We start from the raw sequence: 27,356 nt of genomic DNA on the forward strand, positions 1-27,356 counted from the left end.
TGAAACAATGCAAGTAAAATTCACCATACCATGCAAAAATGCAGGGCTTAGAGTTCAAGAGATGCCTCACAGAAGAGGATAAGAGAATTGGCTTCCAACAAGGCTATAGAGCCATGGCTGAATGGCTATGAGCTGAAATTAGTGTGGAAGGTTCTAATAATGATGCATCTAAGCCATAGGTAAATAAGCTAAATGTAATTTATTTCAAATTGAATACTTTACCAATTAGTCTATTTGATGTTAAGTTCCAATATAAAGTGAGTATATCTATTTTAAGCAAGCAATGATAACAATGCGTAGGATGTTGGAATGCAGCCTGAAAATCCTTCTACACAATCTGTGGATGCCGAAGGTTTGCATGATGTGCATGCTAGTGGTGGAGGTATACATTTACTATTAAATTTTTTATATGTAATTGCAATTGGTGTTTGGATTAACGTAACATTTTGTATAGCAGCTGTAGAGGATCGAGGGGTCGATGTTCATGACCATGTTGACGTTGAGTCCAGACAATATGATGTGGTCAGATTAGGTAAAGAGTGCCACAGTTATGTTATTTAAAATAATTAAATACTTGTAACAATTATAATAAATTATTTTTAATTTAACTCTTTTATTTGTTATTGCAAAGGACCCCCCTTTGCAACAGCATAGGAATTTGAGATCATCAAGAACAGAGAACAGAACAACTGATGAGGGGGGAATTGATGATGACACTGATGCTCCTCTTAGAGATTACATAGAAAAAAGAAATAGAAAGAAAAAAAAGAAATGATTGTCATCTACATACCTTAATTGATAATGACTAAATTTTATGTCTCAATGAATTTAATTATGTGCTAATGAATGTTCATGAATTATGTGTTAATGCAAAATATTGATGAATGTTGCATGTTAACAAATCTAATGTGTTAATGAATGTTATCATGTGATATTGATTGAATGTTATCATGTGATATTGATTGAATGTTATCATGTGATATTGATTGAATGTTAGATTTTATTAATGGTTGAAATAATGAATGAATGTTAGATGTTAATGGGGAATGTAGAGTGATGTTAGGGGGAGGGGGGTGGGGACAAATGAGCTTCCACCTTCACGTGGTTGGCCCTATTTAGTAGAGAATATTAAACTATTCTCGAAACAAAGTGAAGCTCAATAAGATAGTAACAATAGGTAGAAACAAGAAGCAATAACAAGCTCCTTCTAGAACATAACTCTTACCAAGTATTGCTATCTTCCCCACACTAAGAATCTCCATCATATTCTCATATGCCTGCAACAATATTAGAATAACAAACCAAAAATAACTCATATTTTCATACTTCTCCATGCTTGGAATATAATCACCTTGTTTAGCCTTCCCTTGGCTCTTCATCTCCATTATCTTCTCATCCTTAGTCTCTTTGCACCTTGAGACCTCTACTATTGTCTACAACATGTCTTCACACCCTTGCCATTTGCCTTGGTATACCAACTCCTGGTTGGTGGCTGTTCTATCCGATTCAGTCATCATTGTCTTTGTGAATTTTCTTTGTCCAACTTTCAATGGACACCATATAGAACCAATCAATATCATATATGCTTCTCCAACCCTTGTTTCTTTGCTATTTACATCAGCATTTTTACTTTTCATCTTTGTTCCAATCATCTCCTTTCCCTCGAGCCCTTCAAGACTTAATCTTTTTATGTCTTCATTAGCATCCTTTCTCTTTACCTCTGCTACAACCTTTTGAACCTTTTTGTTGTTAGTTTCTCCTTGCTCTTCAACACTTGATTGCTTCTCATTTGTTATTTTTCCTTCAAATGGACAACTTGTCTTCATATCATCCTTTTCTAGGTTCTTTTCCTCAACCTCATTCTCATTAGCTGTTTGCTTCAAAGCATCATCCTTTTTTATCAAAACATCTTCCATTGCTTCACCATGTTCCTCTTTTCTTACGAACCTTTCCCTCTCAAAGATTTCAATGCTCGCTAACACCTTCCAAGTTGTCTTGTGCTCCTCCAATGGTGTTAATACCATCTTCTCTCCATTATTTGTGAAAGTGTAGGTGTTCTTTTTGCCATCATGTAGGGATCTCTTCTCAACCTTCCAAACCCTTCCTAAAATTATATGACAACCACTCAAAGGTACAATGTCACATAGTACAACATCATTATATGATCCAATGGTGAAGGGAACATAAGCTTTCCTTAGCAGTTGAAATCAAACATGATATAGGTTAGTAAGGTTCTACTATCTTATTTATTAGCATGCATATTTCCTGTCTTATCAATAGTCTGTAGGAGGTTTGAAAAATGTATTGCATCCCAGAATACCATAAATAGGTAAATAAATATCTAGCTTGTTCAAAATTTGCACACAAGCATCTACTAGGGCAATTCAAGCACCATGAATAAAGAGACTTCCACCACAAAATCAAGAAGACATTGTCAACGCGATATATTTATAACTAAGGGAGCCATAATTGATGCTACCATTAAATCCTAAATGCTATATATTCCAATCGCTACCAACTTGCCATAAGAAAATTACTACCATATATCATATAGTCTTACAACAATGATAGAGAAACAGACCTTAACCAAATTTATTTGTAGAAGTTATGTAGCCAACAAGTATAGACGGGCTAAAAGCTCATGGAGTTTTAAACTTAGGACACATAAAAATCAGAATCAAGCTGAACAGAAAATGATAGCTGACAAACGTCAAACTTAAATTATGGCTACTTCAAATTTGTTCTTTGATTTGAATAAATTTAGTCCATGGCACCATCTTACTTTAATAATTTAATTCTATGACTGCTAGAATTTGTGACAACTCTTGTAGAGAGAAAATTGAGACATCGATCTTCAGGTGAGGTTGATACAGAATTATTTATTGCCTCATACAATAAGAAAACTAAGTTGACTCTCAATCAGTCACTGCACTCACTTCATTTATTTTCATCTTTCCTTCACTTCCTAAAAACAAACACAGGCCTATAGTGTAGTACAAATTTCCCAGTTGTGGATAATACAAGTTTGCACATGATTTTTATTCGATTGCAAAATACAAAAAACATCACTGTTCAAACCAAGCATCACCATTTCTTTGTCCATACAAAATAAATATGAAGCAAATAAATCAGGTTTTATATGCCTAGAAAATAAGGAAACAAGAAAGGTAGGAAAACAAAAGGAAAGAGTCCATAACCTAAATAAAACTAAACAGAATAAGGACAAGAAGACTCGCAAAGAGAATTGGGCCTAAGAAACTGAAATCTTTGCCCTTTTTGGAGGCCCAGAATGTGTAGCCAGTAAGCATGAAGACAATAGTTGTTGTTAGTATCAAAGCTTCAAGAACGATATGGTTTAGATATGGGAAGACCCAGGTATGTAATTGCATTATATTAGATATGGTTTACGTTTTTGTCAAGATTCTATTACTACAAAAATGTTGTGCAGTTTGTAACTTCTAATTGTATGGTGTTTTAACATAATTTTTGTTTCAATTTGATTTAGTTAGATTGAAAAATGTCTACACAGTTACTACTAGAAGCTCTTTCAATTTTCACCTGATGGAATGTAGAAATCTCATGTCTTCAAATGTTTAATAGAATATGTATATGAATTTTTCTCACTTTCTTTTATTGCAGGTCAATTATTCAACTAATTTTTTGGGATCGACATTTGAACTTCCATTTTCAAAGGTTAGAAAGTTAGGCTTAGAAACTCAAGTTATGTTGAACCATGCCTGGACATCAATGTCTGGTTCAAATAATAGTAAATCTACATCGGAATCTCAATCTAAGAGAAGCTCTAAGGTATTCTTTTGGTCAATAAATAAGTTTAGTTCTTGAATTGTGTTCATCGTTGAGGTTGTACTGAGATTTGAAACGATCTATTATTTTAAGTTCTTTCTATCAAGCTTTTGAGTTTTCTCTCCAATTCATGCCTTTTTGGATTTTGGATTTTTTGGACTTTGGTTATGGTAGTTTTTATAACCTTGTGAGTAAAGGAAAAAATAATTGGTTCTAGTTTTTAGGATTGTAACAAGTCCAAGCAGGTCTATATTCCTCATTAATAGACTAATAGTTTATATTAAATCTATTTATGCTAAAAACAAAAGGCTTCTAGGCACATCAATGTTACCTACACTACATAGTATACTGATTGTTCCTACTTCAAAATATTTTATTATGATCTTTGAAGAAATTTAACAAGCTTAGATTATTTTTGTCAGTGAAGAAACACAACCCACTGAAATTCTTTCCACCAAAGCTTAAGACATTGATAGCTTGATCCAATTTATCTTACTGCAAGATGGTAGTCCATAAGCACAATCATCAATTTTTTTTGGCCGGGCAGGAATAATATAGTTTATCAATATTTCTATATGTTTGTATTCCTGATTTATTGTCAATTGTTGATGATATCATTCATAGGGCATATAGGGCATATTGTAGGGTTCTTTGGAGCCATACCTAAAACAATATTATGATAGCTTTATTTCTTTTTAGTCTTCTTGCTTCATTCATGTTAGTGATTCTCGCAAACAAATTATTCATGAGTTGCTCACAGTACAGGGTTCTGAAATTTAAAAATTTTAATCATTTCATTGATTATATGGTTATATGTGGAATTTGTGTATCTTTTTTTTGTATGACAGGAAACTGGCTTCATGGAAGAGCGAAATTGAGAAAAAAACAATTAATACTTACATACGTGCATATACTTGGTTTTGTGTCATTTGTTATTGGTTACTGATACTAGTTTAAGAGCATAGGATGGTTTAATGTAACCTTGATCTTATATTTAATATGGCTCATTAGATCTGTAGACACCTAAAAACCTTTAGAAAATAAAGTATTTTTATTTTCTAAAAAATTCCTGATGACATCATCATTTATTAATTAATTATTTAATTAATTAATTAATTAATTTTTATGACATTAAATCCCTTTATTTTAATTAAAAATATTTAATTAAGGAATCCCTCCCAAAAATGTTTAAATCTTATTTAAACATTATTTCCTTATTTATTAATTATTTAATTAATAAATTGACCAAAAAACCCAAAATAAATTAAAAAAATATTTTTTGCCCAAAACTTGGCCAATTTCCTTAAGACCACTAACCTCTTCCAAAATCTTCTAATCCTTCTTTAATTTTGATTAAAGGCTAATCCCATCATTTCCTACCCCTAATCCCAACTCAAAATATTTAATTGAGATTAAATATTAATCCTCATGTTTATTAAAATTTTTTTAATAAATATCTCCTCAACCCAAACCCTTGAAATAAATAAAACTTTATTTATTTCCTAAAAATCTAATTTATCCTCATCCTAAGAAGTTCTAGACTCTTCTAGAAAGTCTTCATCCTCATCCTAGGAAGTTCTAGACTATTCTAGAAAGTCTTTATCCTCATCCAAAGTCTAGACTCTTCTAGAAGATGTCTTTAAACCTAATCCTAATCCCCTCCTAACCTTGTCACATTCTCTAAACATGGGTTAAAACTTACTAACCCAAGCCAAAGTTAAAAAATATCTCCTCTTTCACCCACCCTCATTAAATGCCATCCACTTGCCTATCCCTAAGCTAATCTTAAACCATCCTAATCCATCTTCTAATCATTTGCACAATCCTAAGCAAGCTTAAAACCTTCCTAATCAAGCACAAGTCTAAATTGCTCTCATGTCCCTCAAAATATCTCAACCATAAAACTTTATGAAGCCCACTAGGCCATAAATGACTCTTCCAAGCCCTTTTATTGCTCTTACAAGCCATTATGAGGGTCTTTATGAAGATTTTATCCCATGAGCCTCCTTTGTTGACTCATCCTTCCCCTTTCCTCCATCCTCTCACCCTATGACATGTGTCACTCCCTGATTGGCTGTAAGGAAGCACAATCCATGTGCTCTCCTCTCATGCAATCTGAGCCTTCCATAAGCTTTTTCCCATCCTTGCATCCTAGCCCTTGATCCCTCAAGGCCTTTGCCTATTTAAGGAATCCTCTTCTAAGTCATTTTAACACAATCCATGAAGTAAAGCCATAATGCCATTTTAAGGAGCCATTTTACATCAAAACCATACACTCACACCCAAATTCCAACTCCATTTGAAGCCCTTTTTGAAGCATAAGCTTGAGCATACATCCTATCTATTTAGACAAAGCCACTCAACAAGAGATCTTCTCATTGAGAGAGTCCATTAATGGCTCATATTCTCAATTGAGAGTTCATCTTAGTCTATCTTGAAGTTTATGAATTTTGTTTAGTTTGTAGAAGCTTTATTTAAATTTGGTTTCTATTAGCATACTAACATTTCTCATATACAAGATCTACTTCCTATTTCCTTTTTTTTTTCTCTATCCTTTGATTTTAACATTGTGTCAATAGAAATTAATGGATTAATCTGAGTTGTGGTTTTGATGTCATTTTCAATTTATCAATTCTCTTTTAGGTCATATGTATAAATTATTAATGTTATATTTGTGTAGGTATTGTTGTATGGTGGAGAAGTGACCTCATGGAAGAGTGATAATGCAGAAGAGTTACTTTTCATGAGCAGTAAGGTGACTGTGACATCACTAATGAATTCATTATTTATTCCTTAGTTACTAATTAAGAAACTTGTAACTTTATAAAACTTGACAAACCCAAATTTGACTTGGACTCAACTCAACAAAATTTCAAAACATAAAAAAAACACATTTAACAACATTTATAAAACTGATATCAGAGAGCAAATAAGTGGTTTTTCATTCATTCACAAACAATAAAGAAGCGTAATACAATCACGGTGTTATATGATAAAAAAATGCTATTACAATTAATATTTTACAAATTTCTTCTATGAGTAGAAATTCTTAGTGGCTATGTGGGTGCTCTTGAAGTTGATGATATTGATTCAACTTGAGAAAAATTATCAGATGCATCCATTCACATACATTCTGCCTTCTTATGTGGTTATGCCTTCTACCCATTCTGCTACTTCGTTATTAATTTTAGTTTTACCTTCCTTAAAAAAGAGTGTCTCTTAGGCTTGTCCATATCATTGACAGTTGAATTTAAATATGAAAGTATGTCATGAAGGTCAATGAGAGGTAGATGCTAAATGTATTGCACAAGAACAGGGTTATTTAAGTACTATTGAGTCAATATTTTGCACTTCTTGGTGTAGAGGGCTTCAAATGTGCTCAAATTCCACTCACAACTAGAACTGCTACAGGGTTGGAAAACTTCAAAGATTGTGCACCACAATCTTCTCACTACAAATCTACAAAGACAAAATTTAGAGATTGAAAAGTTGGAAAATAAATTGAAAGTTTTACTAAATGATTAATTGATTTATTTATTTGTACAAAGTTGTTACTTTTCTAATGTATAAAGGTGAAGATAACAGCCTTATGTCTGTGTCCTTGTAAACTTCTTCAAAATTTTGTCCTTAAGGTCATTGTGAGAGACCATCCTCTATATTCATGTGTTGGGGCCATCCATGATGTTAACTTTCAAATTGTGTTTATTTCTATTTTTCAATTTACTCATGCCAAATATTGGTAAGTGGTGTAAAAATTACAAATCTAACTGCCACTCCAATGCATAGTGCTATGTACAAAAGATCGATTCATGCATATGTAGAAGCAAAGGGTTTCCATGAGCTAGAGGTGGAGAATTTAAATCCTAAAGCTACTTGTCTCCATACAACAAACACAACATTTAAACCGAGAAAGAGGAAAAACTAAAGCCTCACTTGAAAAAGGAAGAATGAGAAAAAACCAAGTTAGGAAGTGAATGGGAGGAATATTTTCAGAATCTAACCTTAATAGGCCACCAAAAATAGTGGTAACAAGATACAAGGAGAGAAAATATTTTTTGACACTTGGAAGGAATAGAAGCAGTTAATTTTTTGAGTCCTCCTTCTATCACAAATGAAATGAGTACATGGATTGATGATGATTATGAGATTGTTCTTACTGCATCTCAACGTCATACATTGAGGATGACATAGTAGGGATTGAATCTAGGGGTCATCATTCAGATTATGTGAAGCTTCTTGGAGGTAAGGATGTTGATCAAAATTATCCTTCACCTTTTAAAAAGTACATGACATTGACTAGCATGTTAGTGTTTTTGCATGAGAAGAGTAATATTTATAATGTCAGTCAATCAAAAAATACATTGTGTGTCAAATCTAATCACCTCGAGGAAGATAGACAAAGAGATGTGATAGTGAAGGATAGGAAAAAGTAGGTGAGAAAATGTTTTGATGAAACTATGGCAAGTGAAGAACTAGGGAAATTAAGGGATCGTGCTGAAGATGTTGAAAGAGCTCTATGATATCTAGGCATGCCAAGACGATAGCTTCACAAGAAAGAGAGAAGTTGCAAAAAATTAAATAGGAGAGATTGTTCAGACTAAGTATTGTAATTCAAATATTGCTTCAAGAACTTCACTCACATTTACCTTTTCAAAAATCTCAACATATAGCATTGAAGTCCTTTAAGGATGAGGTAACAAGACAGTAAGAAACAATAGATCAACAACTATATATCGTAGGACCTTGGATTGATATAAGCAAAAAAATGATAAGTTGATAGATGTTCATGAAAACATAAAAAATAGAAAATCAAGGTGTAGGAACAAAACACTTCAAGGAACCAAAAGACAAAGGAAGAAATGATAAAGTGGACAACCTAGCTGCGACCTATGACTTGAAATGTTGCCCAGAGAAATCAGACAAGGAAAGTTTGGAAGAAGAGAGATTTGACTTCAGCAACAAGGATAACTTTTAGCTTGTTAATAATCCCTTATTTGAGGTTAGAGCTAATGTTTGATGTTCCCTTATATGACTCCTAAGGGTTTGTGACTAAATCCTTATATTTTAAACCACAATAAACTTCTTTCTATTATTACTTATACTCAATTCTTTATTTTGCCACAAATAAATGTTAGGTATTAATAACAATATTTTTTCGGGGTAGATATATCAATGCAATTGTGCATGTATCTTGATGTTATGTACAAGTAATATCACCCATGCTTCTGACATATTCTTTAATTCACTGCTAGAGAGATGCAACTGATCTTTGGTAAAGAATATAGATGAACAATATTGAAATGTCTTTTTAAGTAGTCCTGATATCTTCAATCAAACTTTGATAACCAAAAACACTTCCAATAATGATGGAAATGACTTTGTGAAAATTCCCAATCCAATCAATATCAAAGACTAAACAAGGATTATATATATTGAAGTTGGAAGTATAGTGATAGTCAACTAAATGACCTAATGTCATAGATCCTGATGATCTAATGTTGATTACTGATCTTCAATAAGTATCATTAGAATTTCTGTAGAGCAATTTGCAAGATCAAGTAATCACTGTTATAGATTTATCATAATGTAAAAGTGATATGTACCATACTGGTGTGAAGTTATTCACTATATCTGATATCTGCCTTATTGAAATGTGATATGATTGATTCTATTTGGTTTGTAAAGATGTTGTATATTTATTTGATCTCTGTCTGATATAATATCTTTGTAATGGTGATGACCCAATGATGGGTGATCTATACTGTTGCAATTTCTGATGTAACTCTTGTTACTTATGTGATATATATGTCACTATTCCTTATCTTAATCATTGTACTCATGGGATCTGGCTTTTTGATGTCTAGTGGATTACTACCACTTATGTCAGTATAGAATATAAAGTAATCTTCTGTCTGAATAATGTCCTTGGACTGGTTATTGATGCCTTTTTAATATCATTTGAAGAATTGCAACTCTTCATTGCATCTTTTAGTATTTGGCTCCTCTGCCATTATTGCACCCTTTTGGATAACTAATCTATGATTAGTATTTGTTATCAGCATGATATAATTTAAAGAGAAAACACTTACATTTTAGTATCAAGCTTGTTTTATGAATGAATGGAGAAAAACTAGCGACATATCCATTTCAACTTTGTGTTTTTTACTGTTAGTATTTGATTATTAGAACATAACTATACATCCTTGTGAATTGGAGTTTCAGCAAAGATTTAATATTATTTGGATTTCTTTCTTACTGTAGCAAAGGTTATCTGGCATGTGCTTTTTTGAACACTTAATACTGATAGGTATTTTAAGTTTTAATAATATGGATCTGTATAATTCTAGTTTTAATACAATCTTATTATAGGTTGATAGATTTTCTTAACAAGTTTTCAAAGTGTTTTCTATAAAGTCATTGTTCACTCTAGTTCGATCATCCTGACTTTTAGCTGCAGGTGCCTTGCCTTTGGTCAAGCATAAAGCTTTCCTTAGGCCCATGTAATATGGTGGGTAATTTTTTGGGTTTCTCCTTACCAATGAAAACTTTGATGTGACCCTTACTATATGCTTTTGCCATGCATAACATGAATAAAAAACTAGCAATACTATATTGATGTGCAATGGGTACACTGAAGAGGTAGAAAATCAAATAGAAAAATACATTGTTCTATGTTTTGCATGTATTTATGTAATACATGCTTACTAGGCACCATTACGAATATCTTCCTTATTTGTCCAATGAGAAAGGACTCTAATTGGAAAATTTAGGAGCATGTCTCATGATTTCTGTCTTCCTCTTGCTACCTCTCCCTATCTCCATCTCTGCTTTAGCTCTCTTTACTTATTTTATAACCTATTTATCCTTCTATCCCTATCACCCTCTTTCTATATCTCCTTATATCTTTCTCTCTCATTCACCATCTATATATCTCTTTATTGCCCCTTCTCCTTATTCCTCCATATCTCTTTATCTATTCCTCTCTATCTTTCCCACTTTATCTCCCTGAACATCTTAGCTTTTAGAGAAGCAAAAAGCTTTTGCTAGTCAGTATCAAGTGAAGCAAAAGGCACTGCAGGCTGAATATGCTTGCGGCGGGGTTGCTGTGGTAGCGACGGCAGTTGGCATCATCGCCACAATGGCCCCACCCAAGAGCTAGCCACAGACATTGCAATTGCAATGTTTGCACATCCATTTCGATGAAACGTGCATCGCATGCATAGCAACTTTGTCGCAATTCATGCATTTACATCGCAATTGCGACACCATTGGAAGAATTGCGACAGTCAACGGCGTCGACGCCATAGCTACCACGCCATCGATGTCATCGCGCATCCTTGTCACAATTTTCCATGGACATCGCAATTGTGACATCAAGGGAAGTAATGGGCACAATGACCTCGTGGCTAGATGTCGACACAACCTTGTCGCAATGTGTGGGTGGATGTCAAAATTGCGATGATAGCTGTACGCATTGCAATGGGATTCGTGATGGATTAAAATGGTGAAATTGCGACAGAGTGGCATCAAAAATTTGATGATAGAGGATAGACATTGTAATTTGGGACTAAAAAACAACGACGTCTACTACCGTCACAATGGTGACACATTACCATCGTAATTGTGACACTTAGCCATCGCAAATTGATGCCAAATGTATTAGTGATAACATCTTAAGATTTGCAAAGCTAATTCATTACCGAGTACATTCAATATTTACCAAGTTACAGCATTAATTGTGTGTATGCCAAGCATTAGCATTTCAGTTATCAAATTTTGTTTTGTATTGACATATAAGGGATCCAAGAATTATTTTTGTAGTAACTAATTCACCCCTCCCCTCTTAGTTACTCGTTTATATTTCCAACATCTGGGTCACCAAATTGTGTGTTAAAAGTGTTATGTATGCTTTAATGTTTTCAGTTTCAATTGCATGCAATTAGATAAGAATACACATGAAGGGTTAATTTCTATATTAAAGATTAAATTTTACAAGTTATTGATTCACCTCTAGCCTTTTAGTAACTTAGCCTATCATAATATTTCCAACAATTGGTATCAAAGCTTTTGTGGTTCTTAAAGAAAAGTTTAACAACTTGAGCAAAGATCAAAGGTTATGAAAATATTCAAACTTGACAAGGCTATTGATAATGAGAAGCTAGATTTGGAAATGGCTATTGCACAACTCAAGAAAGAAAAGAAGAAACTCTCTCAATCCCTAAAAAGAAGAAAAGATCTTGCAATCCAAATGAATAACCATCTCTACATTCAAGAAATAATTGAAGACATCCATTCAGCAAGCAATCCAGATGAAGCTAATGAATCAATCATAGAACTATTAGAAAAGAATGGTTCACATCAAGAAGAAGTAAGAAAACTAAGAAGAGAGTAAGAAATTTAGTTAGTAAGACTATGTGAAGTTATGGAAGGGAAAAACAAGACAAAAGAAAAAATAGAAGGAAAGAATAATGAGATTCAACATTTATCCCTTTAGCAAGCTAACTTCATTTATTAGCTCACCAATGCAAATAAAGAAATCATGAATCTAAGATCAAAGAATGAAAGGTTGTAGAATGATCTAAACACTAAAAGGCAAACCAATGAGAGAATGATGAAATCTCAAGTAGAAATAAATGAGTTAAATGAGCAAAGTCATCATAGACAAAAGAGAAAAGAAAGAATTGGATATACAAAAGAAGGTGAATCATCCAAGCAAGGGGCTCAAAAGAATCAAAGACCTACTTGTAGTCACTATGGCAAGATAGTTCATACACCACACAAATGTTGGAGCAATGAGAAAGAAAAATTCAATGGAAAGTGCTAAAATTTCAATCAGCATGTTCATCGGGCTAATGAATGCAAAGAGAAACCTAAATTTGAAGGAAAATGTCACAAATGTAAGAAGCATGGGCACAAGTCATTAGAATGAAAAACTAAGATACTAAACCCAATAGAATAGATTGTGAAAGCTATATTTGGTTGGGACTATAACACTTGGTGTAGATGTCATTACTATGAAGAATTTGGACACATTGGAATAAATTATGTGAAGCATCATATGAGGACAAGAGATACTACTAGAAGATGTTTCATTTGTACAAAACTTGGCCATCTTGCCAAGAACTGTATGAATACTAGAAGAATTTGTAGGAGTTGATGAAATCCAACTCCGCAGTCACCAAGATCACCTACATGCAAATAGCTTGCTGAAGAGAAACCGAAAGAGCAAGAGCATGAAGCAAAAAATGCAAGAGGAAATATTTCACAATAGGAAAATGAGATTGCTATGTGAATGGAATAATTTACAATGAGAGAGAGACCGTTTAAAAAGGCCTCATGGAAGCTTGTAGAACAAGCTGGAAGGAGGTAGAGGACAAAAATGACAACTCAGCACATATCCACAAAAAGTGGAATATGCTAAAAAAGGAGAAAACTCCCGAGTTGTCAACAACAACCACTACATGCATTAAATATGAATTAACCTAAGTAAGCTTAAGTAATAGAATAAATAATTAATAATTAATTATGTACTCTAACAGAATTGAAGATGAAAAGAAGGAAAAATTTGATAATATTAGAAAGAAAATGAGATAGCAATGGGTTCCTAACTCTTCTAAGAATGCAAGTTCAAGCTATGATGAACAAGTCACTCAAGAATTGGGTGACTCCACCTCTTCCACTTGATCTCTCAAACAAATATTGGAACTAGGATTTTGAAAAGAATATCTTACATCGGTTCTAGTTAGCAAGATGAAAGATCCAAATCAGCATTCAAGATGCAAATGGATCACCGAGTAAAATATTTTGATCATTTCCTAATGAGGTCGAATTACTATCTTACCAAGTGAGGTCAGATTGCAAACCCTATTGAGTAGGGTCAAGAGTAACTAAGTTCTATGCCATTACCAAGCATTCAATGCAAGCATAGTGGATGACAATTTTTCATTTGAGCAAACAATTGTACCAAGAATTTATAGAAAAATTTGATGAAAAGGGTGAAATCAAAGTCTTTTCTCACAAAAAATTCTCAATGGCTATCTATGTAGAGTGATCTTTGGAGAATTCAAGAAATTTGAGTGAATTTTTGTTGAAGATTTTCATATTTTCTCAAGCCCTACCAAGTGAATATGGAATCTACTAGTAGAAAATCAAAGAAATGTTTAGACATGTTAGCTTGAGGTGTAGAATAGAAGGCACTAAATTTCAAGTTGACTCCTACCATTATGGAAACCCTAGATCCAAGTGGAGCATAATCACAAATTCTATCAAAGGTATTGTTAATCAATGATATCCATTCACATTTTAAGTGTTCTATTCAAGATATCAGTACATTAGAAATGGATGAAACCTTTGAAAAATTATGTGTCAATGGTGTGTTGAAACTGGAACATTAGCATCTTGAAACAAAAGGTTTAACCCACATTCCTCATATGCCATCAGATTTTCAAATAAATTGAATAAGATATATTCTTAGTCATGTGCACAATAGTCAACTATGGCTGAAACAACCCATTTTGATAACTAAGAAGATGATCTATATGATCACTAGTCTTCCCATGTTGACAAAAGAAAAATAGACAAAAACCCTAAGTCAAGTTGAACTGGAGAAGAAAAACCTTTCCGAGTAGGATGGAAGGGGAGAAAAAATTAGCAATGTGATAGATATGGAACTCAAGTTCAAGATACATGTAATCACTCACAAGATATATATAGTTTGAGCACATTGAATAGCATATCATCTGAAGCAGTGGACTTGGCATACAAGGTGGTCAAGAATAACCTATCACTTGACCTTGCCAAGTTGATGCTAAACCAATTCAACAAAAACATGGAAAGCATCAGAACTTCCAAGAATAATCCATGTAAGTTTAGTTCACTCTTGACTTGTCTATTCTTCTATGTTCAAAAGTTTTTTCCATCAAAAGGTATAGTAGTTTGGAGAAAGGATGTACCTATTCTTTATCAGATTAATGAATATTTTGCTAAAATGGGAGAGAACTATGCAAGTATCATGGATAACTACTTTGATGCATTCAAAAAGAATATGAATAATAGGTTCAGGATTCCTAAGAAGTTAGTTGATGATTACAAAGATGATATTTGTTTCATGGTTGATAGTGACAAAGTATACATTTAGGTAGTTAGGCCAAAGGTAGTATGGGTAAAACCTCTAGGATATGAGCTAAACATTGATGAAACTAAAGACATAATTGAGGCATTGATCAATGAGCCTGTTGGTCTTAAAGTTGCATACTTTGGCACCTATGATGAGGCAAAGGCTAGAATAAAAATAGAAATCAAACTCCCTCAAGCAGTCAACAAGGGTAAGAACAAAATTGCCAAACTAAAAACTAGCTATAGAGCCCCAAAAATTGGCAAAGACTTGAATTATGCAATTCTGATCAATCAATGAAAATCGAGGAGAAAATTAGAAGTACACAATAGAATTTCAAATAAAAATCACATCAAGTCATTAATTATCTATCAAATCAATAAGACCTAAATCAACTTTTAAAGAGGACAAAAATAAATCAAATTCATAAAATGAAATTCAAAAAGGGAGGAAGAAAAAGACAAAATTTTGGAAATAAATAAAAATTTATTAAATCAATTATCCTCACAAAATAGAAAATCTCCCTTTTTCATTTAAAAGAATTAGAAATATCCCCATTTATCCTCAATACAAGGTCTATTAGATTCTTCCTCCTGGTCTCTTATGAGATATTTTTAGTTTCACTTCCATCCACCAGTCAAAGGTAAAAATCTTAATTATTACCCCAACCCCTTCCAAAATCCTATAAATAGGAGGGAAATCCAAGAGCCAAGGGACCCAAGTTTTAGGCATCTACACTATAGGCACACTCTAAGTTATCATTTTACCATTATCATTCTAGCAAATTCGTAGCATTTTAGCATTGTTTTTATGTCATTTAGCATCATTTATTACATGTTAGATCATTTTATGTCTATTTTCATGGCATTTTAAGAGTTGTTATCTTCATATAATCTACATTATAGTCATAGATCTTGCATGCATTCTAGTAGATCTACATTCTAAGAATACTCTCATTCTAGAACTATCACTAAGATGCTAGTCTGAGAGCTTCCTTAGCAGTTGTAGTCAAGTAAACATGAGACATTCATAAAATTTACATTTTGATAATATTTTTTTGGATTTATTCTAGTTCATTTTCATATGTACTTTCTACATTAAAGTTTCATGAATACATGTTTATACTGTGTATAATTGGCACCCACTATGGGGCTTGAGCTCAAAGCCTCTCTATTTTCAAATCTTTTAGTCCAATCTTTCATTTTTAGAATAGATACTTGTTCCTCACTATTTCCTTGTGTAGATCTGATCAACTACAAGTTCTATGACATTTTGGAGGCTTCATATTAGTGGGAATACAGTCCTAATGTCTTTTCCAAAAACACAAGGGCCAGATCTAAATCTTTTGATGCTTTTGAGGTCTTTTTTAATGCTTTTGAGAGATATTGTAATGCTTTTGAACTCTTTTTTAATGAATTTAATCTTTTTGAAGCACTTTTAAATAGTTCTATAATGAATTTGAATCCTTCTATAGTGCTTATAAAGAGTTTTGTAATGCATCTAATTATTTTTGAAGCACATATAAACTATTTTACAGCGTATTTAATTTTACTATAGCACATTTACCAAATTAAATAGCACATATGAAACTTTCTATAACACATATTGGTATTTTTGTAATGCATTTGATAAAAATTATAGTTTCTTGAATCTAACTTCTAGATCCAAATATTGTTTGCTTAAAAATCCCTTCCAATTTAAAAAAAGCTCTTAGATTGTAGATAGTGTGCGATAGGAATGAAGACCCTCCTAAATGTGCCTAGCCTTTGCTAGCTCCAAATCAGGTAAGTGGACCTCGACTCTTGTTAATATAAAGTGTGGCATTTCAAAGTTCCAAACATAGCTTAATAGAAGCATTCAATCTCACTAATCAGAAATAGAAGTAGGCCTATGCTCTCAACTCCTTTGAGCTGATCAGAATTCCTAACCTTCTATAAAGATTGGTTACAATTGAATGAGGAAAGAATCCACACATAGCTTAACTTGGAGCCTCTCTGTCTTCAATAGTATAAGGGCTGGTGATTATACCTTTGTGTCTATTGTCTTTGGAAAGCCAAAATAGTAGGGATATGCTCTCACTCTTCTCAAGTGATCAGATTCCAAAACCTATTTATGATTTCCACTTCTTTCTTTCCACTAGGTAAGATTATCTAGCCATAGAAAGGCTACCTCCTCAGTTGCCTTAGCAGGGCTGGTGAGAGGGATTGCCTCCCAATCTTGTATTCCCAATCGAATACAAGCCACCTATGTTTGAAATATATCCTTCCTCTAGTAGTCCCATAAGGGATTGCACCAAACCTCCTTAGCATTAGTAGGAAGCTCTCTATCACAAGAGAGGTAAATCCAAACATAGTTAGTTAGACACTAAGACCCACTAGTCATTGGCTTTAGATAACCTTGTTAGGAAGCTCTTTCATTTCACTTTATAGGTGTGTGTAGTTTTATGTTTTACTTTGATTTATACTACTATTTTTCTTGGATGTATCTTAAAAATTTAACAAGGAATACCAGTGCAGATCACTGTCCTTTTGAAAGATGCGACTTCAAACTAAACATTGAGAGACCAAGTCCAAAACAAGAACATTGTTGAACAATCCTAAACTAGTACATATACTGCATGAAATAGTGCATTTGAACACTCCTATGATGCTTTTTATCTCTATTATAATGCATGTTCCTGCAAAACAACATATCTGAGCCTTTAAATAATGCATTTATAAGTATAATAAAATAGTGCATATGACAATTAGAATAGTGCATATGACAATTAGAATAGCGTATTTGAGCATTTAAAATGTGTATATGATCAATCAAACAATACATTTGATTTATTATGTGATGCATCTAAGTAAAAAAAATAAAATAGAGGCCATTTGCAAGCATGATAATTATGAACAAACGACAAATTTGGACACCCTTTTTCCTCACTGGTATTTTACAAGTCTGAGAGATTCCATAATTGAGCGAAAACTTCTTTTCAAAACAAGCAAAGCTACAAATGTCATTATCAACCTAACAATTATTATTGTTTTATTTTGCACATCAAGCCAAAAATGTTTGGAAACACACATCTGTCCCCTACCTAACTTCATGAAAGATAACTCATCCTATCAACATTAGCAAACACCTTGTCCAACGTATGCTTGTTACTACAAACAAATCGCAATCAACAGAAACCCTCACATTTTGAGAATGCCTAAGAACTAAAGGAATCCAATTCACATTTCATGCCACCACATAAAACTAGTATAGCTATAAAGCCAAAATGATCACCTACACAAGTAAGTGCTCAAATAGTAAACATAACCATTAAATGTACAAAACCTCTAAATCTCCTTGAACTTACTACCCCAACAGATTGTTCACAGAACATAGTTATTCACAAGTCACCCTTGTTGAATCAAAACTCAAAATACATTGTCACCATGGGTTCATCTAACGTATGGGATGATAGGAGTTTTGAAACTAAATTTGAAGTTCAACAAAATCCCAAACTTGTCAACATCATGGATAAGCTACTTGAGAAATACAAGGAGCATTATACTAGCATTATCACAACAAGGTGCAAAATTCCCATCCAATTTTGATGTGGCCAACTTGAAACAAGATGAAGAAGAGTCACCCCTAGATGTTGTCATGCAAAATTTATAAGACCTATAAATGGAAATAGAAAGAATGAAGAGAGAGAAAACACAACCCATGGAATTCATCCTTGAAAAGGTGTGTCCTCTCCCCTTCGATAAGAACATTACCTTCACACCTTTCCCACAAAATGTACAAATACCAAATTATGATAAATATTTTGGTACATCAGATCTGCAAGACCACCTCAAACAATTCTATACCCTAAGTATGGAATTTGTTCATGACACAACATACTTGATGTGAATATTCCCTAGAAGTCTTGAAGGGCAACCCATGGAGTGGTTCTCCAAGCTACCCTCCAATATCAAAAATTTTGACCAACTAGCTTCCATATTGATCTCCCAATATTCCTACAATATCAAAAGGGAAGTCACCATGATCAACTTATGCTACATGAAACAACTCCCTGGTGAGTCATTTAAGACCTTCCTACAATGGTGGTGACAAAGGTTTGCAAAGTATCATAGAGACATACCAAACAAAGAGAAGATTGACATCTTCATTAATAGTCTCTCCAAACTAATGAATTACTAGCTCCAACTCCAAGGGCCTATAGATTTCAAAACTACTTTAGAGAATACTACCAAGGTAGAAGAGGTCTTACTAAATAATGACATCATTAAGCTATCAAAAGATGGTAAGAGCTTTTCAAACAACTCCACATAGACTCATAATTGCTCTAATTGAACAACTGATAAACAAAAGTTATGGTGGAGAAGCAACAACAAGAACACCATCAATGATGGGATGGTCAAAGCTAAATATGTCAAACCTCAAACCAACCTAAGTTAGTTGTATCATGTCATCAACAATACCAAATCTAACACACCCTGACAAGACAATGCCTACCTATTCTATCGACATAATGCAGAAACTCCCTTGATATCCAATCAACAAGTTTCTTACAATCAAGCTCCTCCTCCCTACAAATATCAATCCTCTAATATACCCAAGGAGTATACTCCTATTGGGGTGTCTTATGAGAGTGTCTTGCAAACCCTCTTGGCTGATGAGCTCATTGTACTTCTTGAGCCAAACCCTATGAACCCCAAATCAAGCCAAATTAGTGGAATGACAACATATTTGTGTCTACCATCAAAATAGGGGGCACCTAACCAATAATTTTTTTGCCCTTAAGGGAGCAATACAACAATTAATCAATGATGAAACCATTGAAGTGAACAAGCTTACTAACAATGAAGACCACACGGCCTTTAAGAACCCCTTCATTAGCCATGAAAAGGGGGAATCCTCCAAAGCTAATCAGACTAAGGTTAATTATGTGCATCATTATTATAATTATGTGCATCATTATGACAACACCATTAACATGATCTAAAGTTTAGCTAATGTCATAAATGTTATCATAGTTAAGGATAAGAACAAAAAACAACCCTCAAACATCATTACCCAAGGCCAAGCCTCAAAAGTTATCTTACCAAGACCTATGAATCATCTTGATCATGTAGCTATGAATTCCTTCTTGCCCAAGTACAACTTGGTCAACCAATTACTTAAGACTCTGACCCACATCTCCACTTTTGAACTATTGCAAATCTCCCTAGAGCATAAAGAAATACTCACCAAAGCCTCAATGCCAAATGACCTAGATGTAAGTAGATTTCAGAACATGGTTAGCAATCTAGTTGCCCCTCATTATGTATCTTTTTCATCCTGAGATGACATGTTTTTTGTTTAGCCACAAAACTTTCCTTTGCATATTGAGGTCTTTATCCATAGAAATAGAGTTAAAAGAGCATTGATTGATGGTGGGGCAAGCTTCAATATTTGTACACTCAATCTAGTAAAATTCCTAGAGTATGCAGAGGATTTTGTTAACCCAAGAAATAAAATCAACATCAAAACCTATGACAATGAAGAGAGATCCTCCAAAGGCATGGTCATTCTACCTATCATAGTAGGACCAGTTATGAAAGAAACTATTTGTCAAGTCTTAGGCCTACAATTAACTTATAACATCCTATTGGGAAGACCAAGGATTCATGAAATGCAAGTTGTTCCCTCTACTTACCATCAGTGTCTTAAATTCCCTTACATGGGTCAAGAGGTGACCATACCCAGGGATCAACATTTTGCCCAATATTGCAATTCCCTTGTCCCTCATAATAGGGAAGAAACTAGTACATCGACATATAACATCAAAAAATCCACATCTATAGATGCTTCATGCTCTACAGGTCAAAATGACAACCACTCATCAACATCAACTAAGGGAAAAGAGAAATTTGGTTATTCAGGCCCTCCCCTTCCTTCACCATGATCATCCAAAGACCCTAAATAGTCACACTATGAAGAAATGGATAGATTGATGAAAGAATTTGATGGAAAGTGTAAATTGCAATGCAAAGGGGTGAGTGAGTGCTCAATCTCCTTATTTGATCCCCCACTTTCTCTAAAATCTCATGGGAAACCATCATCCACCACTAAGCCTTATCACACACATTTTATCAAAGCAAGTGGAGCACCTCCAAACTTAGTAGAAGAAATCAGTCAAATAAATGTTGACATCTCTTCCATCCACATGGAAAAGGTTTTGATCTCATGAAAAAATGGGATATATGAGAGATGGTCCCTTAGGAAGAGGGATAGGCATTTTTGAACCTCTAATAGCACAATTCAGGTCCAACATGTCCAAAGCAAGGGTAGGGTATGATGAACAAGACAAGACAAAAACCTTTCCCAAGGCTCATCCTAAGCATAGTGATTCCTCCTCTTCCACCTTGGTGTGGGTACCTAAACTAAGGGATGGTAATTGCCAAACAATAAATGGCATCATAAATGTAAATCTATCCCTCTCAAGTCCACATCCCACCCATAACAAAGATGATGATGATTCCGTTAAATAGGAATTTGAATCATTATTCAAGGAGTCTCTCCATGACAAAGAATGTGATGTTGTTCACATACCTGCATTAGACAATTTAGCTACACAAGGAACAACCTCTTTTCTAAGACCCACTTCACCGAGAGTCAGTATACAATAGAGAAGCTTAGAAGATGATGGACATGTTGAAGATTTTTAATTTCAAACCCTATTTCCTAACTTTTTTCTAATAGAAGTTGGAGATGACTACTATGAGCCTCTCAAGAGCTCTACTTTTCCTGATACTCTAGAGGAAGCTCATGTCATAAATCTAATGGATACATTGCATGAGCCATCCAATGAAGTCATGTCTTTAAATCCCACTAAACCCTTTCCATATTGTGAACCACTCTCCCTAGTCCATCTTGAACTTATTAGTTGGGATACAACTGAGCCTCACCACATTCCTCATTTTGACACTAATCATTATGTTTTCATCTACCTTAACATGGTTGAACCATCTCATCAATGAAGAACAAAAGAGATGCATATAGATGGGTCTGATATCAATCACCTCAGTCACACTAGAACAGGTTAGGCATTTCATGGCCTTAATGATCACTACCAAGTTGTAGCTAATCTCAAGAAAAAATTAGAAACAAATAGAAGTGACATATCCCAAAGTGAAAACCCAACTATGGCACCTATAGATGGGGTGATTGATACCTTACCCAAACTCTTCAAGGAAACATCTTCTATTTTGATTAAACCAATAGAACAGGTCAATATTGGCACAGACCAAGAACTGAGGGTCATTTTTTTAGCATAGTCATCTAAGTACAAAGGAAAGAAATGCATTTGTTTGCTTCTTTCAAGAAAGATACATAAACTTTTCATGGTCTTACGCAGACATGTCTAGATTAGACCAAACTTTAATCCTCCACCATCTCAACATTTGTTTGGAGGTCAAGCCAATAAAATAGAAGCTTCAAAAGGTGCATCCCCATATAGTTCTACTAGTCAAAGTAGAGTTAGAGAAGTTAATCAGCAACAATTTCATCTGGTCCTTGGTGTACACATCATGGATATCCAACATTATTCCCATATCAAAGACAAATAGTAGCATACGCTTCTACATTGATTTATGGGATTTAAACAAAGTATGTCTAAAAGATGACTTCCCTCTTCCCAACATTGACACCATTATAGATCTAATAGTATTTCATTCCATGCTTTCACTCATGGATGGGTTTTTAGTGTATAATAATATTAGGATAGCACTAGAAGATCAAGACAAAATAGCTTTTACTTGTGCATGGGGCACATTTTGCTGGAATGTGGTGCCCTTTTAGCTAAAGAATGTTAAGGCTACCTATCAATGGGCCATGACCACTATCTTTCACAATATGATGCATATTTTTGTGGATGACATCCTCACCAAATATCATAGTTGAGAAGAACATCTCCCCATACTAGCCAAGATATTCACCCACCTAGAAGCATTCAAAGTTTGGCTCAATCCCAAGAAATTCACTTTTGGTGTCAAATCAGGCAAGCTTCTAGGATACATTGTCTCATCCAAAGGAATAGAATTTGACCCCAAAAAGGTACAATCCATATTCAATATGCAACCTCTAAAGAACCTGAGTTAATTATGCTCTCTTCAAGGCAGGCTTCAATCTGTTTGTTGGTTCATTTCTTAGTTGGTAGAAAAGTGTGCACCTTTCACTCACTTACTACAAAAGATATAATTGTTTAGTGGAATGATCAATGCTAGAAAGATTTTGACTTACTCAAAACATACTTGATGAATTTTTCTATGTTGGTAACTCTTATATCACACAAACCTTTGTTACTATACATTTCTCTAATGGATAAATCAATTGGATCCCTCCTAGCACAAGAAAATGACCAAGGAAAGGAATGGGCCATCTATTACATCAGTCATACCTTGGTCAATTATGAGCTCAATTACTCTTTTATTGAAAAGACATCTCTAGTTGTAGTTTTTTCTTCCCAAAAGCTACATCATTATCTTCTAACACACAAAGTTAAGCTCATCTCCAAAATTGACCCTATCAAATATCTTCTCAGCAAAACAACATTAACAGACAGATTGGCCAAATGGGTGATGATCCTAAGTGAATTTCACATTGAGTACATTGATAGGAAAGCAATAAAAGGATAGGCCATTGTTGATCAATTGGAAGAGGTGCCTATAGAGAGTTCAAATCCTATCCTAGCTGATTTCCCAAACATGCACATTCTTCAAAAAGAGCTAGTAACATGGAAATTCTATTTTTATGGTTCCTACACACATCATTGATTAGGAACTATTATTTTGTTCATCATGCCACTAGGTGTTAACATCCCTAAGTCTTAGAAACTACTTTTCCCCTACACCAACAACATGGCAGAATATGAAGCTTCAGTCTTGGGTCTCAAACTAGCTTTAGAGTAGAAACTGACAGCACTAGAGGTTTATGGAGACTCCCAATCGATCATCAATCAAGTCACTGATACTTATTAGACCAAAGATGAAAATTTATTGTCACACAAACATATGGTTGACACCCTCAAGGCATGTTTTGTTCATATTGCCTTTGAACAAATTCTTAGAGATAAAAATAGAGTAGCAAATGCTATGGCCACCTTGGCCTCCTTACTCCAACTCCCAGAGCAGCACAAACAATATGAGTTCTTAGTAGAAGACATGGTTTAACCCATGTTCATTCAACCTAATTCCCTTATCATTTGCCACTTAAACACTCCCAATTCCTTTTGGTATAACCCCATCATTACTTACCTCCATGATAACACCATTCCATCTGACCTCTCATGTAACTAAAAATAAAATTACATATGAAAAACCTCATGTTACACTTTGGTGGCTGATATTTTGTATAGGAAGGGTCTTGATAGTACTTTATTTAGATGTCTTGAAAAGGATGAGTCTAGAATTTCTCTACAGGAAGTCCATGTAGGGATTTGTTGGTCACACTCTAGTGGGTTTACACTAGAAAAGAAGATTCTTAAGATGGGCTATTTCTCGCTAGCCATGGAAAGGGATTCTATTGACTATGTTAAAACTTGTAAAAAGTGCCAAATCCATGGTAACCTTGTTCATGCACCAGCCCAAGAGCTCAACCCTTTAGTCACACCATGGCCTTTTATCAGTGGGGCTTTGATTTGATTGGAGCCATCCATCCACCTTCCTCTAATGGACATAAATGGATTATCACCACCACAAAATACTTTACCAAGTGGGTCAAAGTGACACCACTTGTTGACTCTAAGAGAAAATAAAATCTCTTCCTTCATTCTAAACCATATCATTTGTCAATTTGGCATACCTCATGCCATTCTCACAAACAATTCCTTGTACTTAAAAATCAAATAATTGATGAATTATGTGACAAATTTCACATTATACACCACTCCTTGTCAATTTATTACCCCAAGGCAAAGGTCAAGTAGAGGCCACCAAAAAAACCATTAGTAACATCCTCAAAAGAATCATCATGATGTTGGTAGAGATTGGCATTTACAATTGAACCCCACCCTCTGAGCCTATAGGACAAGTGTTAGAAAACCTACAGGCACAACACCCTTCTCCTTGGTTTATGGCTATGAAGCTATTCTTCCTTTAAAAGTTGAGATCCCATCCTTGAGAGTTACTCTTTGGGATGTCCTATCAAATGAGGATTACAGAGTGGCCCATCTAGAGGAACTAGAGTTGTTAGAAGAACATTTGCGTGTAGCACATGAACATCTCAAAGTGTATTAGAATATGTTGTCAAGACATTACAACAAAAAAATCAAACCCTGTATTTTTCAAATTGGTGACCTAGTGCTTCAAGAAAGCCCTAAGAACCTAGTGGCTAGAGAAAAAAAAGGTAAGTGGGAAGCCAATTGGATTAGTCCTTAGATTATCAAAGATTTATTTGGGACTAGTACTTACATACTTTTAGATTGTGATGGCACAAACCTAGTAGAACCCATCAATAGTATCCATCATAAGAGATTCTATGTCTAGAGCCTTGAGAAACACATCAAAAATACCAAAAAAAATCAAAACACTAGAAAATTCCACGAGAAAAAGAATTGGTAAAACAAGCAGTGAGAATGCCACCCTTTTTTATTTGAAAAGGAGTGAGAGATAACACCTTTGGACTTCCCTAAACAACACAAGTCCTTCAATGCTAAAAAAGAACAAGATAGTACTCGACCAACTATCTCTGTGACAAATTTTGCTTGTTTGAGGCTTATCTAGCATAGTCGAGTTAATTTCACACATACCCAGTTGAGGAAAATTTTTGGGTTATAGTTCAGTGGTCCCTTAGCATCCGACATAGCTTGTGGTAGTAGAGACAGCCAGCATGATAGCAACAAAGAGAAGAACCACAAATTGGGAGAAACAAGGAGTCAAATTATATATTGAGATACCATAGACATGAATTGCAAGAAAATCAATGTACATCTCAGCTATCCACCTTGACCAATGATCTCCAATATTTATTTTAGCCCTTAATCAAACCATTTGGTGTCCAAACTCCCTTCATTGTCTCTTTAGGTACCTCATGTGGTCCTGGTTACCCCTGTATTCCAACAAATCTCACTCACATCCTCATTCCAAATCCCAAAAATTCAAAAATTATCCCAAAATTTTTTTTATAAATTATCAAAAAAAAATTAAACTATTGAAAATTATCAAAAATTACCAAAAATTATCAAAAAATTCAAAAACTATCGAAAATTATCAAAAAATTTTGAAAATTGCCAAAAATTATCAAAAAAAATCAAAAGTTACCAAAATTATCCAAAAAAATTAAAATTGCCAAAAATTATCAAAAAAATTCAAAAATTGTCAAAACCATTCCAATATTGTCAAAAATGGCCAATAACATTTGAAATAGGGTATTCCTTGCCAAATATAGCTGCAAAAGTTTTAAAAATTAACAACACCTCAAATTCCTATCAAATGTGGCTCACTTTAGCTCAATTAGGCTATATGACAAGACATAAAATATTTAAATCCAACATGCCTCACTAATATTAAGAAGTATTGTAGTAATGTCCTAAAACATCTCGTTGGGCTTTGAAAAATCTGGCACAATGTGGATGGCCCAAGAGGTGCCCCCTTTTCCTTCCTCTTGTCACGAACAATAATTCCCAATGGATCATTAGTCTTATTTATGTTGTAGTGGTCACAATTGCTCTAGCCCCCTTCAACAAATATATCAATGCTATCTCAAAAGCCAAGATTTCTATTAGACTCTTTCATCCTCACTTAACTAGGGGCATAGAATAAATAAGTGTAATCATGAGGGCTTGGCTCTACTGTAGCATCTTTTTTAGGCCCCTCAAGAACCTTTTTAGGCCCAAGCACCATTTTTAGATCCCTCAAGTGCCTTTTTTAGGTCCCTCAAGCACCTTTTTAGGTTCAAGCACCTTTTTTAAGTCCATCAAGCTCCTTTTTAGGCCCAAATGCCTTTTTCAAGCCCCTCAAGCACCTTTTTTATGCCCAAGCACCTTTTTCAAGCCCCTCTAGCCCCTTTTTAGGCCCAAGCACCCTTTTCAGGCCCCCTAAGGACCTTTTTAGGCCCAAGTGCCTTTTTCAGGCCCCTCAAGTGCCTTTTTAGGCCCACACACCTTTTCAAGCCCCTCAAATGCCTTTTTTAGGCCCCTCAAGTGACTTTTTAGTCCTAAACACCTTTTATAGGCCCTTCAAGTGCCTTTATTAGACCCCCAAACTCCTTTCCATAGGCCTTGAGAGTTTTCATCTCAGAACACACCTAGAGAAACATCTCAATGTTGGCTTTGTAATCGTCTATAATGGCTATTAACACACAAAATTATGCCTTACATATCACGGCTCTCCAAATGTTATGCAAATCTCTACTCATCTTTCATCATAAGCCCACATGGACATTTAGTTCCCCACCAATAAGTAAAGGTTTTCCTTCCTCT

General features: G+C 34.3%; 1 pseudogene; it reads right to left on the reverse strand.

Moving 5' to 3' along the window:
• LOC149551746 (ABC transporter G family member 11-like) overlaps positions 1 to 11,139 on the reverse strand; it is a 71,182-nt pseudogene extending 60,043 nt beyond the window's left edge.
• Positions 11,140 to 27,356: the final 16,217 nt, after the last annotated feature.

Source organism: Cupressus sempervirens, chromosome 6 (assembly GCF_028749045.1).
Source record: "Cupressus sempervirens isolate cs-2001-9-10 chromosome 6, ASM2874904v1, whole genome shotgun sequence".
In the NCBI taxonomy this organism is placed as follows: Eukaryota; Viridiplantae; Streptophyta; class Pinopsida; order Cupressales; family Cupressaceae; genus Cupressus; species Cupressus sempervirens.